At 37.3% G+C, this 16709-nt stretch overlaps 1 long non-coding RNA gene across 1 annotated transcript; it reads right to left on the reverse strand.

Moving 5' to 3' along the window:
* Positions 1 to 326: 326 nt before the first annotated feature.
* Positions 327 to 16674, reverse strand: LOC147795565 (uncharacterized). The gene is made up of 6 exons (XR_015423753.1): positions 16642 to 16674; positions 15770 to 15970; positions 3853 to 4613; positions 3017 to 3067; positions 2452 to 2562; positions 327 to 1838 (listed from the first exon to the last, which is right to left on the reverse strand). It is a non-coding gene; the product is annotated as an uncharacterized LOC147795565 (long non-coding RNA).
* Between the last annotated feature and the right edge of the window lie 35 nt (positions 16675 to 16709).

Genomic DNA, 16709 nt, shown 5'->3' on the forward strand with positions numbered 1-16709 from the left:
ATGTTTACAGCGAAGCAATGTCACTGTTCAGTCAACTTCCCAAAAATTGTTTTCATTGTTTGTATTAGTGTTAAATCCCTTTGCACTTGTCTTTTGTAGATTATCTGTTTGATTGAGGAGAAGTTTCTCTCAGTTCAACCTTTCACATCAAACATTTTCAGGCCATCAGAGCTTTTCCACTTTTAGCACTGTGCACTACGTTTTGTTTATTTTCACGATTTAAGTTTCCCCATTTGAAATTGGCTGCACCCCTTGTATATAGAAGTTTTACCACAACAAACTCAACCAGACAAACATAAACAATACATAATGTTTGATAAGAAAAGTTCTTAACTTTATAAGCAATTTTATTGACCATTCCATTCAACTGGGGTCAGTGTTTCTGAATTGAGATGTACATTAAACTTTTTAGCAATACTAGAAAGGATATTCCAGATTTGTACTACAAACAGGAAAATGTTGATCTTACTAAAACTTATTTGAAGAAAAAAATGGGGTAGGGGAGTGAAATTTTCAGGACGAATTGAAAGTACAGGCTAATTATGGAAGATAGTGATTTATTGCAGGAAAGAAAACCTAAAAGTGATTTGGAAGTGATACTCAAAATTATGTTGCATCAATCTGTTCAAAATGCTGTCTATGTAATAAATTACAAATTTACTTTGTGTTACAAAAGAAATTGAACCCCCCCACATCACAATAAAGATGGATCACCTGACATGCTTTTGGAACAATCAAAATAGCCGTGGATTCAGTGCCCAATTAAAAAAGTTTAGAATCCCATGTGGGAAGATATGGATCTCTTTTCGATAGTACTAGGGCAGATGTTTTAATTTGGCACTGCGATGGAATGATTTTCAAAGTGGGGGGGGGAGTTGTTAGACCATCTGCCATCAGTCATTAATAGCTTGATCCACTGAGCCCTATCCAATCATAGGACCTGCAAAAAGTGCGGAGGAGGGGGCAAGCCTCAGTCCACAAAGGGGGGGGGCCAAAATACTAAAACAATAATAATAATTTATTGGATTTATATTGCGTTCCCTCCAGAATCAACCTGTTCAAAAGCAAATTACAAACAAATTTTTAAAATCCAGACAAGTTTGCATTAGTAAAATTAATATAGCACCTAAAAAACAGCAGCAAACCAACAAAAAATTCATTGAGATATTGAATAAAAATAATAATTACTCGTAACATACATTTCACATAGCATGCCCCTTGCAAGACCCAGACTATCACCAGTACTCATGAAACAGGAAGGGCGCACACTGCCAGGCAACACAAGCAATAAAACCCGGCAAACAAGGGGAATATCATCTATACAGAAGACAGTTACAATAAACTAAACAGATCTTTAAAAACCACACTACATTACACGTCACCAAATGCTTGCTGAAAAAGAAAGCATTTGAGTTTTGTTTTAAAAGACTCATTAGCCATTCATAGCCTGATTCATTAAGACCAATCCTACCATAGGACTTGCCAAAAGTGGAGGGCCATGTTTTTAGTGGAATAAGTGAGAGGATCAATCTCATTCATTGTCCCCAGAAATTTCTATGAGGTAAAAGCTGTTACTGTTTTATGCAGAAACTTCAGGCTCAGGAGTGTTAACAGTAACATACTAGAAGTGTCCGTCTGGACCATCCCAACTACAGATGGGACAGATACCTTGTTGGGATGTAACAAATTCAAGTTCTTTTCCATCATGTTGCCACTTGTTAAATCCTAGAGTCCATGTTGTAGTTGAGGACCAACGATGAAACGCTCACTCAGCAGTCATTTAGAAAACCCCTTCTGGAATTTGGACTCGTCCTGAAGCTGTCAAGTTCATGATTATTCTAAATACAATAGTGTCAAAAACATTTGGAGTTAAAGTACTCTTAGAAATAAGAACTTAATCTTGTGGGCCAACATTGTCCGTCTTTATACAGATTAGGATGGTAGAGAAATTCTCTGACATCAAAATGACTTTTTGTGGATAACCATTATTTGTTGGGGGTAGAAATGAGAGTTTTAACATTTGGAAATGCAACTTGAACTTTGACAAAAAAACAATGCAATCTCTACAAGACTTTGTGCAGTGTTTTTCAATTGTCATTGACATGAATGTACAATGAAAAACAAGGAATGAGGCTGATCTCCACAAAGTTACATGCCTGAATATTTCCTTGTACAGGTTTGCAAGATAAAGTTAATCACCACTTTATACTGGGCAATTGAGCATTCCACTTTTCATCAGTGATAGTTGACATCCCCATGCCCAGCTTTTACACAGGAAGGTTAAATTCTCACCAATTTATGCCTGATCATGATCAAAATTATCATAACTGAAGATAAGGGTATTTCTTCCAAAACTATTGACCAGGGGTTCCTGGTAATGCATTGATTTCATGAAAGAGTATTCTGAGGTTCAAAGATTTACTTCACCTTGAGAATTGTGCAAACCCTTACCATAGAGTTGCTTTCTAATTAGCATTGGTAGAAACTGCCTGGTGTTATTCATACGTTACAGTGTCGTTGGCTGTTTTGGTGTACGGCACGGACTGAAGCTGACAGTACATTCTGCTGAATGAAAACCACCGAGAGCTTATTTGGCAGCTTTAACATCCTCAAGGTATCTAAGGTCATGTCCGAAACAGGCTTCCAGAGTTACGGCTAGGTCTATTGTCTACGCGTTTCCACCATTTCCAATAGAGTGAAGACCTAGATGTAGCCCTGGACAACAGATTTGGATGCAGCCTAAAGCAGGCAGACCAACCAAATACTTGTCTCTAGAATGCTAGAGGATAGATGCTTTTGCAAAATGTACTTCAGTACATGTAAACAACTCCGATGAAATCTTTGTTTTAAAAGTGACCAGTTGAAGGAGTGATTTTTTGGAAGTTTTAGTTTGGTGCTGTAAAGTGAAATTTGTCTCATGAAAAGTGACAAAATGCCATGTAGCAACTGGTACTTTACAAACTGCAAACAAGTATTCAGTGTAAAACAGCCATCAGTAGGCCTATCTAATGTTCACCTTCGTGGGTCATCGGAGTTCATGGACTTCAGCTCGAGGCTGTGAAAATTTCTAGAAAGAAAAAAAAAGAAGTTATTTCCAAGGAACCTTCCGGCTCATAAGAATGCCACTTTTTTCACCAGCAACAACATTAGGACATCAGCAGTCTCAACCATGGTTTGCAGTACCAAATTGAATGAAAACATCAACTTAGGCTCGAGGTTATTAGGCATATTAAATTTTGATACGAAACTTTGTCTTCACTTTGTGTTTGGACAGATTTTCTTTTTTTAATTACACTTCCAAACAGGTTAAATCCACTTACTTTAGATATAAGCAAACAAAACCAAACCTAAGTTGCTGAGAGCATGTTTTGGGAAAGTAAGAGTGGGCCAAACTGCAGTATGAGATATCTCGGAGCAAACAAATCAAGAAATCTTGGTTTCTCTTAAGACAGCATCACGTTGCCAACCCAATCAAAGAAAATGTGTCGGAACTTGCCACAGCATGCATTTTTTGACCTATTGATTCCTTTCAAATTGTCTCAATAATAAAATTGGAACACTTGGATGAAAACAGTGAGTTGAGTTTGCTCAAGAGTGACATGTTACCCACTTGATCAATATGATATCTCGATTGCTGATGAACACAAAGGCAGAAATGTACAAAAATGAAAGAAATTCATAGGAAATGATGTCTGTGTAAACAAACTTGACAATTTATGAAAAATCTAGGCTTCAGGTCTAGGGGATTTGAAGACATAATAACAGAATGGCGGATGCAATATCTGATGTTTGCAGTAACAGTACATGCAGATACAAATCTCGTTTGTGAATTTGTGAGGTTCTGGAGAGAACCTGATTATATTTTGAGCAGCACTGTCTGTCGTAGCTCGGCAGGACTACTGCTTGATCCTGAAGATTGCCGCTGTGGAGGCTTGAAGGACGTAGTCTGCAGGCAAAGATGCAGATAGGGTGGCAATGCTGGTGAGGTAGGTAGGTTGCCAAGGGTAAAGGTGACCCATAGGCTATAAGCTAGAGAGGCAACTTGGGCAGGCTAGGGAAGTTGTCCTTGGGTATAGGTGACCCTTTGGACTGTCTGGAGAGGGTCCGGGAGGGGCCAGATGCTGCTGACAGTGAAACAGATGTCTTGGCCCCTCCGTGCTTGGAGATCTTGATGGCTTCATAGTGATCAAGGAACCAGTGTTGGATACTAGTGATGAACATAACCAGGTGTTAGTTGATCTTGTAATTTTAGTGCTTCTGGGCTTGCTGAATATCATGTGAGGTACTGCCTAAGGGAGGGTGATAGAACTAGTGGCCCTAATCTGACCTTGGGTATAGGAGACCCTCTGGTCTGGTTGTGGGTCTAGGGTCTTTAGTCTTGACTTGGATATCTTGTATCCTTTGTCCCTTTATGTGAGCGTCAGGTTATGGAGTTCTTGGGATGCTCTTCATCACAGATATGCTGTAGGGGCATGTGTAGTGTCCCAAGGTGAACGGTACACCAGCCACCATGTGTCGTTCTGCTTTCTGGAGACCTCAACATTAAGTGATGCTATGTTGCCAATTTTCACACAGCTGTCAAGAGATTCTCTCCATGCCGATCTGGTATGAATCTGACAAAGACAAGAAAACAAGACATGTGTGACATGATCAAGCAAAATGAGTTCCTTGTTGACACTGCTCAATTTATTAAACTTTTTAAACATTTGAAAAGTATGCAGAGTCAACTTCAATTTAAAAGCCCTAGTTCCTATGACCTGGTCAAGATCGGGAAATATTTCTTGTAATTTGTTTTCATTAACTTGGCCTGATTATCCGTTCCAAAGTAAGCCAATTTAGCTGTATGTGTAAATAAGCTGAAGTTTTTCTTTCATTTGTTACACAATTAAATACATTTGATTTAAATTGAGAAATTAAAATTCAGTAATTTAATTGAAATCACACACAAGCCATGCGGGTAATTCACAATAGCGCACCTCCAAGAGTTTGCAACGCGTTGGCCACCACAATGCACGAAATCTGTTGACCCTTTCCAAATGTGCATTGGGTTGCCAGATTTTGTGCACTGTGATTCGCCAATGCCTTGCAAATTATTGGAGGCGCGCTATTGTGAAACGCTTGTTTTAATAACCATCCAACTTTTCACAATGACTAAAGCCCACATACACTTACGAGTAAATAAGCTAGTACTTAAATACCTTCTAGTACCTGTAACCTAGTTACAGTCCAGGGTAAAATACCAGGTTCTTAGCTATGGTCTAAATTCTGTCAATGAGGTAGACGTTTTCATGGCACTGCTTTAACTAATAGAAAATGATTTTCTACTAACACAGGATTTGGTATTTAACAAGGCTCTCTTTTTACGAAGCTGTCTCATCAGTAAAATTTGGTCGGGAGAAGTTGACGCGAGATAAACAACTAATAAAGCATGCTTATGGTTATTTACCCTCAACAGGTCTATACATGTACATATATTTAACAAGACCCAAGTTTTAATGACCTGCAACATGTATTGGGCTTGCTCAAGATCAAGCTCCTAGTGATAAATAGATTATTAATTCAAAGAATATTTCACTACTGGTTTTGGTTCACTGCATCTAATGACTAACATTTCTCAGGAACATAAAATGGAGAAAAAAGTTGATTTAACCAAGGCTTTTTTACTTTCCGAATTAAACACTTCAAAGTGAAATGAAATCACAAGTGAAAATCATTTAATTCCTACACTTAATCCAAAGACAAAATCAAGGCAATACAAGTGTTAGAAATTTAACAAAAAAGCTGTCAACCTAAATTGCTTGTTACATACACACTTGCACTCATATTTAAATTTAAGGACTTGGCAGAGTCCTATATTGTAATATCGATTGATTCTAAAAAGCTTTATTGCAGCCTTAATGCCTTTTAAAACCCACTTTTAATTTTACCTAATTCTTTTCTTAATTCTTCCTTCAGAATTCCCCATTTTTTCTATTCTGATCTTAGCCTATAAATAATTATTTCATCCTGTTTCATTTTTATCTAATTTCATTAGTCTTGATGGTTTTACTTTATTCATTTTATTTCTGCTACTTCATTTTATTATTTGTTTTATTTCTTTATGTACTGGAACGATTAAACCTTTTTTAACATGTACATTTAGATATATTTATTTTAAATGTGTTTTTGTATGGTATGTATATGTATTGTCTGTCTTGTGCATTAATAATAAAGAGTTGTGTATTTCTGTCCCTTGACAAAGAGAACAAAATTATAAATCAGTTGAAACAGCAACACAAACCAGTAACTTTACCATTTTCAAATTCTATGTTGCCGAAATCAATTAAACTACATTTGATTTAAATCCTATTGAAATTGGTGATTTACAAGTATGTAAATCAAGGTTAAGCATTTGGAAAGATGGACACTTAGTGTTAGATTATTCATTTTGGGCATATCTAAAAAACAATCATGACAAATGACTCACTTTGCGTAATCATGTCACACAGCAACGTGCATTATGCTATCAAACCAGACCAAACCAGACACAAAATAGCCCATGAAACAGGAAATATGACCAAGAAAATGCCAGACATGAAAGATGGACAAGAGGACATGACATAAGCAAGATTTGCCCTACGAGGAGGCAAAGAGGAGAACATGTTAGAAGGGCTTTGGTTAAGAAGGCATGCAACACTGTTCCAACATTGTTTCAATGCCAAAATGACACTGTGACGTCATTTCAGGATCATTTCAGCATTGGTCCAACTTTGAAAAAATGTCCTGTGCCCACAGGTGAGGTCGTGGGGTATGGGTGAGGAGTCATCCTTTTCCTCTCCATAATCAAAATTGCAAACACCTTTTACTTTGATTGGGGGTTAGGTACAGGCACACATTCCAAAGATTTGAAAGTATCTGAGTAACTTCTTGTCTTTTTCAAGCTGTACGTGCAGTGATAGGAGAGGGACGCTTTACACATAAAGAAATTAAACCAAGGAAGGAAAATGAATGGCCCCTTCTGATAAGGTTAGTGTGTTGGGATAAGCAGGGTAAGGAGTTGAGGGAAGGAGAAAGAAAAGAAGAAAAGAAGGGGAAAAAAGACATGAGAGACAGACTAGAGAAGAAAGTACACGACGTTGTTCCAACATTGTTTCAGTACTGAAATGACACTGTGACGTCATTCCAGAACCATTTCAGTTTTGAATCAACATTGGAAAAATGTCCTGTGCCCACTGGGTAAGCCGTCATCCATATTTCTCACCAATTTGTGGAACAAAATGTCTTTTTTTAAAGGGGTTGCGCACTGCATCTATGTCCATATCGATCCTTTAAAGTTTCAAAAATTTGGAAAGTATTTGGTGCAAAGTAAACTTTTATCTGTTCACGTTGTATGCGCTACAGGAGGGGATGGAAGCCATATACACTCAGGGAAATGGTGAGAAAAATAGAAGGGCCCTTACGGAGGATTAGGTTAGTGATGTTAGGATTAGGAGGGTTTGGAGTAAGAGGGTTGGCCCAGCGGGCACAGGACATTGTTCCAATATTGTTTCAATGACAAAATGACACTATGACGTCATTTCAGCATCATTTCACCATCGAATCAACACTGAAACATGTCCTGTGCCTACTGAAGTCGTTAGTGGGGCTGGGTAAGAGAGTCATCAATTTTTTTACCATTATCAAGAGCATCAAACTTTTGCGCTGGGAGGGATTGCAAATTTGGACAATATCAAGCAGAATAATAACTACTGCTTTCAATTTCATTATTTGTACACGTGCCAGGAAGGGGACAGTGCTATAAGACTCTTGAAAATGGTAAGATAAAATGGATGACCCCTTTGGGAGGATTAGTTTAGCGATGTTAGGGTTAGCAAGGTGGGGAAAGGGATGTGAAAGGAAATGGAAAAGGAAATGGCAAAGTAAGGGGCTAGATAAAGAGAAGAGACCAAGAGCCTGACAGACTAGAGAGATAAAATCAACAGAAAAACTAACAAGACAACCATGAGCAAGTAGGAGAGAAACTAGACTGCAGAAAGTAAAAGACCTAACTCATTCTGCATCACCCAACATCACCCAGCACACAGACATTGGTCTAACAAACACCCCAAAACACCGGACAGAAAGAAATACAAACAAAAAAACAGACATACAGAAAACAATTCAGACGAAACAAACAAAAAAACGGACATACACAAAAGAAATCAGATGAAACAAACAAACAAACAAACAAACAGTAACACAAAAAACACAAACAGATAAAAAAACAAACATGAAACAACATGGCAAACAACTAGCAACAAAGACCAACATGAAGGAAAAAACAAACACTCCAAAACACCGGACAGAAAAAATACAAACAAAAAAGTAGACATACACAAAACAGACATACACAAAACAATTCAGAGGAAACAAACAAACAAACAAACAATAACACAGGTGACAGGAAACAAACAACTAAGACAAACATAAAGAAAACCACACAAAGAAACAAGACATTAAACACAAAAAGATACAAAAAGAAACATGAGACAGAACATACAAAACAAATACATGGGCCCTGGCAATAAACATTAGACAAACAGAAACAGAAACACAAACAAATACAAAAAAGACACAGAAAAATGAATAAACATAAATAAAAACGAGACGACACAAATGCAAGACAAAAAAAAAAAATAAAAACACAAAAAAGGAACAGACAGAAAAACAAAGACAAACATGACATATGAACCAAGACAAGACTGAAACGAACAACACAGATGCATGACAAACACAAAGCCTAAAAAGCTACAAAACGACCTTACCAAAAGACCAAACCAATACAAATCTAGCCAAGACGACCGACCGACTTAAGAACCAGAGAGAAAAAGCTGCAGATAGAAGAGGAAGCCAAGATAAAGAATAAGGTTAGTGGGGTTAGGATTAGTAGGGTTAGAACAGGGTAAAGGCACCTTTCCCTATGTACATTTTTGGGCGCATTGCTTACACAGTGTATTCTTGCATTTCAAATTCAAAGACTCAAAAATCTACTCAATTAACAAAACACACTTGTGCATTGCATATGGCCGCAAAAATTGCCCCGGGAGCAATTCTGACGGATATGCAATGCTTGGGGCAAGTGTTGACGTGCATAGGGAAAGGTGCCTTTAGTGGGTTAGTTGAGATAGGGAGAGAGGAGGAAAAGGAGACCAGAAAGAAAGGATAGACAGAAAAGAAAGAAGACAAGCCTGAAAAAGTACATTCAAACCAGACCAGCCCGAGCCAATAGCCAGACTCTAAAAAAAAAAACAAAAAAAATACACACACACGAGACAAACAAGAAAAAAATGAAAAACAAAAAAAGCCAAAAGCTAGCAACTAGGACATGACAAGACTCACACAAGACAAAAGTATGACAGGACAGGACAAGATAAACAAAAGACCAGACAAACACCTAAGAGACAAAAAGGACAAAGACAGGACAAGATAAACAAAAGAGACAATGACAAGAGACGACACAAGACAACATGAGACAAGAGGGGAATAAAGGGAACAAGACAGGACAAACAGGATAAGACAAAGAAACAGTCCAAAACAAGAGACTACATACAGAACAAGACAAAAACACACGAATACAAGACGAGGACGAAGGGGACAAGGAGACAAGACAATAACAGTACAAACAAAAGACTTACGACAAAACAGGACAAAGACAAACAACATAGGACAAGACATTGGTCTCACATGGGCAGGGATGACCACTCCCCTGGGGTACTAAAGAACTTGCTACCCTGCTACCCATCCCTACAAGACAACTGGGTGATACAGAGAGAACAAGACAGACAAGAAAGGTAAATCCTACCTATAACAAGCCCATAAAAACAGGACTTGGGTCTCGCACGGGCAGGGACAACCACTCCCCTGGGGTATTAAAGAAAGCACTACCCTGCTACCCACCCTACAAGACTAAACAACTAAGAACAAAAAAAAAAAAAAAAGCAATGAGACATTAAACACAAAAACACAAACAGATACAACATGAAACAACAAGGCAAACAACAAGCAACAAAGACCAACATGAAGGAAACCAAAAACAAACACTCCAACTCCAGAAAAAATACAAACAAAAATCAGACATACATGAAACAATTCAGACAAAAGAAACAAACAATAACACAGTTGACAGGTAACAAACAACTAAGACAAAGAAACTACAAAGGAAAAAGACATCAAACACAAAAAACACAAACAGATACAAAAACAAACATGAAACAACAAGGCAAACAACAAGAAACAAAGACCAACATGAAGGAAAACAAAAACAAACACTGGAAAACACCAGACAGAAAAAATACAAACAAAAAACAGACGGACAAAAGAAAGAAAGGATGAAAGAAAGGACTAAAGAAAGAAAGGATGAAAGAAAGAAAGGACGAAAGAAAGAAAGAAAATATGAAAGAAAGAAAGAAAGGATGAAAGAAGGAAAGAAAGGAAAGAAAGAAAGAAAGTAAGAAAGAAAGGACGAAAGAAAGGACGAAGAAAGAAAAAAAGGATGAACGACGAAGGGACGAAAGGACGAAAGGACGAAAGGACAAAAGGACGAAAGGAAGACAGGAAGAAAGGAAGAAAGAAAGAAAGAAAGAAAGGAAGAAAGGAAGAAAGGAAGAAAGGAAGAAAGGAAGAAAGAAAGAAAGGAAGAAAGGAAGAAAAGAAGAAAGGAAGAAAGGAAGAAAGAAAGGAAGAAAGGAAGAAAGGAAGAAAGGACAGGATAAAGAAAGAAAGGACGAAAGAAAGAAAGAAAGGACAAGAGAAAGAAAGAAAAAAAGCACGAAAGAAAGAAAGGACAAGAGAAAGAAAGAAAAAAAAAGGACGAAAAAAAGAAAGCACGAAAGAAAGATAAGACAAAAGGACAAAAGAAAGGACGAAAGGAAGGAAGGAAGGATAAAACAGGTGCAGGTAACAAACAACTGAGACAATGAAAATACAAAGGATCAAGACATTAAACAAAAAAACAAATACAAACACAAACATGAAGCAACAAGGCAAACAACAAGGAACAAAGACCAACATGAATGAAAACAAAAAGATACGCTCCAAAATACCGGACAGAAAAATACAAACAAAAAGCAGACATACAGGAAACAATTCAGACGAAACAAACAATAGCACAGGTGACAGGTAACAAACAACTAAGACAAACAAAGAAAATACACACACAAAAAAGACATTAAACACAAAAAGATACAAAAGAAACATGAGACAGGACATACAAAACAAATACATGGGCCCTGTCAATAAACATTAGACAAACAGTAACAAAACACAAACAAATACAAAAAAGACACAGAAACATGAATAAACATTATAAAAACAAGACAACAGAAACGCAAGACAAAAAACAAAGAAATAAAACACAAAAAAGAACAGACAGAAAAACAAAGACTAACATGACATATGAACCAAGACAAGACTGAAACAAACAACACAGACGCATGACAAACACAAAGCCTAAAAAGCTACAAAACGACCTTACCAAAAGACCAAACCAATACAAATCTAGCCAAGACGACCGACCGACTTAAGAACCAGAGAGAAAAAGCTGCAGATAGAAGAGGAAGCCAAGATAAAGAATAAGGTTAGTGGGGTTAGGATTAGTAGGGTTAGAACAGGGTAAAGGCACCTTTCCCTATGTACATTTTTGGGCGCATTGCTTACACAGTGTATTCTTGCATTTCAAATTCAAAGACTCAAAAATCTACTCAATTAACAAAACACACTTGTGCATTGCATATGGCCGCAAAAATTGCCCCGGGAGCAATTCTGACGGATATGCAATGCTTGGGGCAAGTGTTGACGTGTATAGGGAAAGGTGCCTTTAGTGGGTTAGTTGAGATAGGGAGAGAGGAGGAAAAGGAGACCAGAAAGAAAGGATAGACAGAAAAGAAAGAAGACAAGCCTGAAAAAGTACATTCAAACCAGACCAGCCCGAGCCAATAGCCAGACTCTAAAAAAAAAAAAAAAAAATACACACACACGAGACAAACAAGAAAAAAATGAAAAACAAAAAAAGCCAAAAGCTAGCAACTAGGACATGACAAGACTCACACAAGACAAAAGTATGACAGGACAGGACAAGATAAACAAAAGAGACAATGACAAGAGACGACACAAGACAACATGAGACAAGAGGGGAATAAAGGGAACAAGACAGGACAAACAGGATAAGACAAAGAAACAGTCCAAAACAAGAGACTACATACAGAACAAGACAAAAACACACGAATACAAGACGAGGACGAAGGGGACAAGGAGACAAGACAATAACAGTACAAACAAAAGACTTACGACAAAACAGGACAAAGACAAACAACATAGGACAAGACATTGGTCTCACATGGGCAGGGATGACCACTCCCCTGGGGTACTAAAGAACTTGCTACCCTGCTACCCATCCCTACAAGACAACTGGGTGATACAGAGAGAACAAGACAGACAAGAAAGGTAAATCCTACCTATAACAAGCCCATAAAAACAGGACTTGGGTCTCGCACGGGCAGGGACAACCACTCCCCTGGGGTATTAAAGAAAGCACTACCCTGCTACCCACCCTACAAGACTAAACAACTAAGAACAAAAAAAAAAAAAGCAATGAGACATTAAACACAAAAACACAAACAGATACAACATGAAACAACAAGGCAAACAACAAGCAACAAAGACCAACATGAAGGAAACCAAAAACAAACACTCCAACTCCAGAAAAAATACAAACAAAAAACAGACATACATGAAACAATTCAGACAAAAGAAACAAACAACAACACAGGTGACAGGTAACAAACAACTAAGACAAAGAAACTACAAAGGAAAAAGACATTAAACACAAAAAAACACAAACAGATACAAAAACAAACATGAAACAACAAGGCAAACAACAAAAAACAAAGACCAACATGAAGGAAAACACTGGAAAACACCAGACAGAAAAAATACAAACAAAAAACAGACGGACAAAAGAAAGAAAGGACGAAAGAAAGGACTAAAGAAAGAAAGGATGAAAGAAAGAAAGAAAGGTTGAAAGAAGGAAAGAAAGGAAAGGAAGAAAGAAAGTAAGAAAGAAAGAGACGACGAAAGAAAGGACGAAGATAGAAAGAAAGGACGAAGAAAGAAAAAAAGGATGAACAACGAAGGGACGAAAGGACGAAAGGACGAAAGGACGAAAGGACGAAAGGACGAAAGGAAGAAAGGAAGAAAGGAAGAAAGGACGAAAGGACGAAAGAAAGAAAGGAAGAAAGGAAGAAAGGAAGAAAGGAAGAAAGGGAGAAAGGAAGAAAGGAAGAAAGAAAGAAAGGAAGAAAGAAAGAAAGGAAGAAAGGAAAAAGGAAGAAAGAAAGAAAGGAAGAAAGGAAGAAAGAAAGGACGAAAGGAAGAAAGGAAGAAAGGAAGAAAGGAAGAAAGGAAGAAAGAAAGGAAGAAAGGAAGAAAGGAAGAAAGAAAGAAAGGAAGAAAGGAAGAAAGGAAGAAAGGAAGAAAGGAAGAAAGGAAGAAAGGAAGAAAGGAAGAAAGAAAGATAGAAAGAAAGGAAGAAAGGAAGAAAGGAAGAAAGGAAGAAGGAAAGAAAGGACGGAAGAAAGGACGAAAGAAAGGACGGAAGAAAGGAAGAAAGGAAGAAAGGAAAAAAAGGAAGGAAGAAAGGAAGAAAGGAAGAAAGAAAGGAAGAAAGGAAGAAAGGAAGAAAGAAAGAAAGGAAGAAAGGAAGAAAGAAAGAAAGAAAGAAAGGAAGAAAGGAAGAAAGGAAGAAAGAAAGATAGAAAGATAGAAAGATAGAAAGAAAGGAAGAAAGGAAGAAAGGAAGAAAGGAAGAAAGGAAGAAAGGAAGAAAGGAAGAAAGGAAGAAAGGAAGAAAGGAAGAAAGGAAGAAAGGAAGAATGGAAGAAAGAAAGAAAGATGCTACCCATCCCTACAAGACTAAACAACTAAGACAAAGAAACTACAAAGGAACAAGACATTAAACACAAAAACACAAACAAATACAATAACAAACATGAAACAACAAGGAAAACAACACGCAACAAAGACCAACATGAAGGAAAACAAAAACAAACACTGGAAAATACCAGACAGAAAAAATACAAACAAAAAAGAGGACAGACAAAAGAAAGAAAGAAAGGACGAAAAAAAGAAAAGAAAGGAAGAAAGAAACGACGAAAGAAAAAAGGAAAGAAAGAAAAGAAAAAAAGAAAGCAAGAAAGTAAGACAGAAAGAAAGGACGAAAGAAAGAAAGAAAAGAAGAAAGAAAAAGATGAAAGAAAGAAAGGACGAGAGAAAGAAAGGATTAAAGAAAAAAAGAAAAATGACGAAAGAAAGAAAGAAAAGAAAGGACAAAAGAAAGAAAGAAAGAAAGGACAAAAGAAAGAAAGGAAAGAAAGAAAGAAAGGACGAAAGAAAGAAAGGACGAAAGAAAGAAAGGACGAAAGAAAGAAAGGACGAAAGAAAGGACGAAAGAAAGAAATAAAAGAAGAAAGAAAGAAAGGCAAAAAAAGAAAGGACGAAAGAAAGAAACGAAAGAAAGGACAAAAGAAAGAAAGAAAGGACTAAGATAGAAAGAAAGGAAGAATATAGATGAAAGAAAGAAAGAAAGGAAGAAAGGAAGAAAGGAAGAAAGAAGGAAGAAAGAAAGGACGAAAGAAAGAAAGAAAAGACGAAAGAAAGAAAGAAAGAAAGGAGGAAAGAAAGGACGAAAAATGACGAAAGAAAGAAAAGAAAGGACGAAAGAAAGAAAGAAGGAAAGAAATAAAGTAAGAAAAAAAGGAAAGAAAGGACAAAAGAAAGGACTAAAGAAAGAAGGACAAAAGAAAGGACGAAAGAAAGAAAGGACGAAAGAAAGAAAACACGAAAGAAAGGACGAAAGAAAGAAAGAAAAGAAAGGAAAAAGGAAAGAAAGGACGAAAGAAAGAAACGACGAAAGAATGAAAGAAGGAAAGAAATAAAGTAAGAAAAAAAGGAAAGAAAGGAAGGACAAAAGAAAGGACTACAGAAAGAAGGACAAAAGAAAGGACGAAAGAAAGAAAGGACGAAAGAAAGAAAGAAAGAAAACACGAAAGAAAGGACGAAAGAAAGAAAGAAAAGAAAGAAAAAAAGAAAGGACGAAAGAAAGAAAGGACGAAAGAAAGAAACGACGAAAGAATGAAAGGACGAAAGAAGGAAAGAAAGGAAAGAAAGAAAGAAAGTAAGAAAGAAAGAAGGAAAGAAAGGGCGAAAGAAAGAAAGGACGAAAAAAAGAAAGAAAAAAAAAAAGCTACATACAACAAGAGACTACATACAGAACAAGACAAAAACACAGGAATACAAGACGAGGACGAAGGGGACAAGGAGACAAGACAATAACAGTACAAACAAAAGACTTAAGACAAGAGGAGACTGTAGACATACAACACAGGACAAGACATTGGTCTCACATGGGCAGGGACAACCACTCCCCTGGGGTACTAAAGAACTTGCTACCCTGCTACCCATACCTACAACACAAGACAACTGGGTGATGCCGAGAGAACAAGACAGACCGGAAAGGCAAATCCTACCCCTAACAAGCCCTTAAAGACAGAACTTGGGTCTCACATATGGACATGAACTGCGACCCTGCTACCCCATCCCTTCATGGCAAGATAAATGTGATTATACAGGTAAAAAACCAAATACGAAAAAAGAGCCACAAAAAACAACTTGGAAATGACAGAATACGACCCTCAAAGACAACAGACACGAATAAGAGGAAGTATTAAGAAATGACAAACATGAACTGACCACTCACCCATTTCCTCCAGAAAGGCAAAGAACGACTGCTTTCAGACTCCTTGTGGTGCAACAGAATTCATTCTTGAACTGTTTACTGCATCGTCCAAAGTCCTGGTACAATTCTCTGATGTCTTTGGTTTCCTGGCTGGTGGAGAAGTCAGTAGAATGCAACTTCAAATCTGCCCGAAACGGGTTTTGAGGATTCCATTCGGTGAAACTGAAAGTGAAATATTGAGACTTGATGATGGGCAGATTCACAGCAATGTGGAAGTTGTGATTAGTTACATAATCTGCAGGAACTGGGACTAACGGTTTTTACAGACAGATATAGAGGGAAGTGCAGAATTCCCAATTCTAATTTCAGACCTCATTTCCCCCATTTTTTCCCAATATTCTCATCAGAAAAAACATTGCATTCTGGTGACTTCGCTTCTTCAGTAGTTGCGTACAAATTGAAGTCTATCATGGGGAGTCTGGAAAATTTCTGAGAATTGGGAGGACTTCAATATTATGGACGCTAGTAATTATTCCCTACAGTGAACAATTGCCCATCAAAAGCTAAACATTTTAAGAAATGTTCAGTTTAGAAGGGCAAAATCCAAGTCATTTACAAAGAAAACACTGAAATTTCAAGTTTCAGACCAGTCTCATATGGTTTATGCACAGGGTGTCAGGTGGCTTCCGTATATGGATTTTTTTCCAATGAATGTCCTAACAAAATTTGATGTCTTTTCTCGGTCCCCGATTCATCTGATTTCCTGACAGTCGCTGATTCATCTGATTCATGCGATTGCAACATTCTTGCAATGACTGAAATAATGAAAAGGTGGAGGCAGGATGCAAAATATTTTCCTCTATTACATAGTAAACATCCATAAAGCTACTTACAGATTAGCTTGAGCAGATTTACCATCCTGAAACGCGGAAATGTGGGCGACAAAAGCTTGTCCTTCCTC

This window comes from Acanthaster planci, unplaced genomic scaffold (genome assembly GCF_054643075.1).
Source record: "Acanthaster planci isolate LZ-2023a unplaced genomic scaffold, COTS_SCS Contig4, whole genome shotgun sequence".
Lineage (NCBI taxonomy): Eukaryota > Metazoa > Echinodermata > Asteroidea > Valvatida > Acanthasteridae > Acanthaster > Acanthaster planci.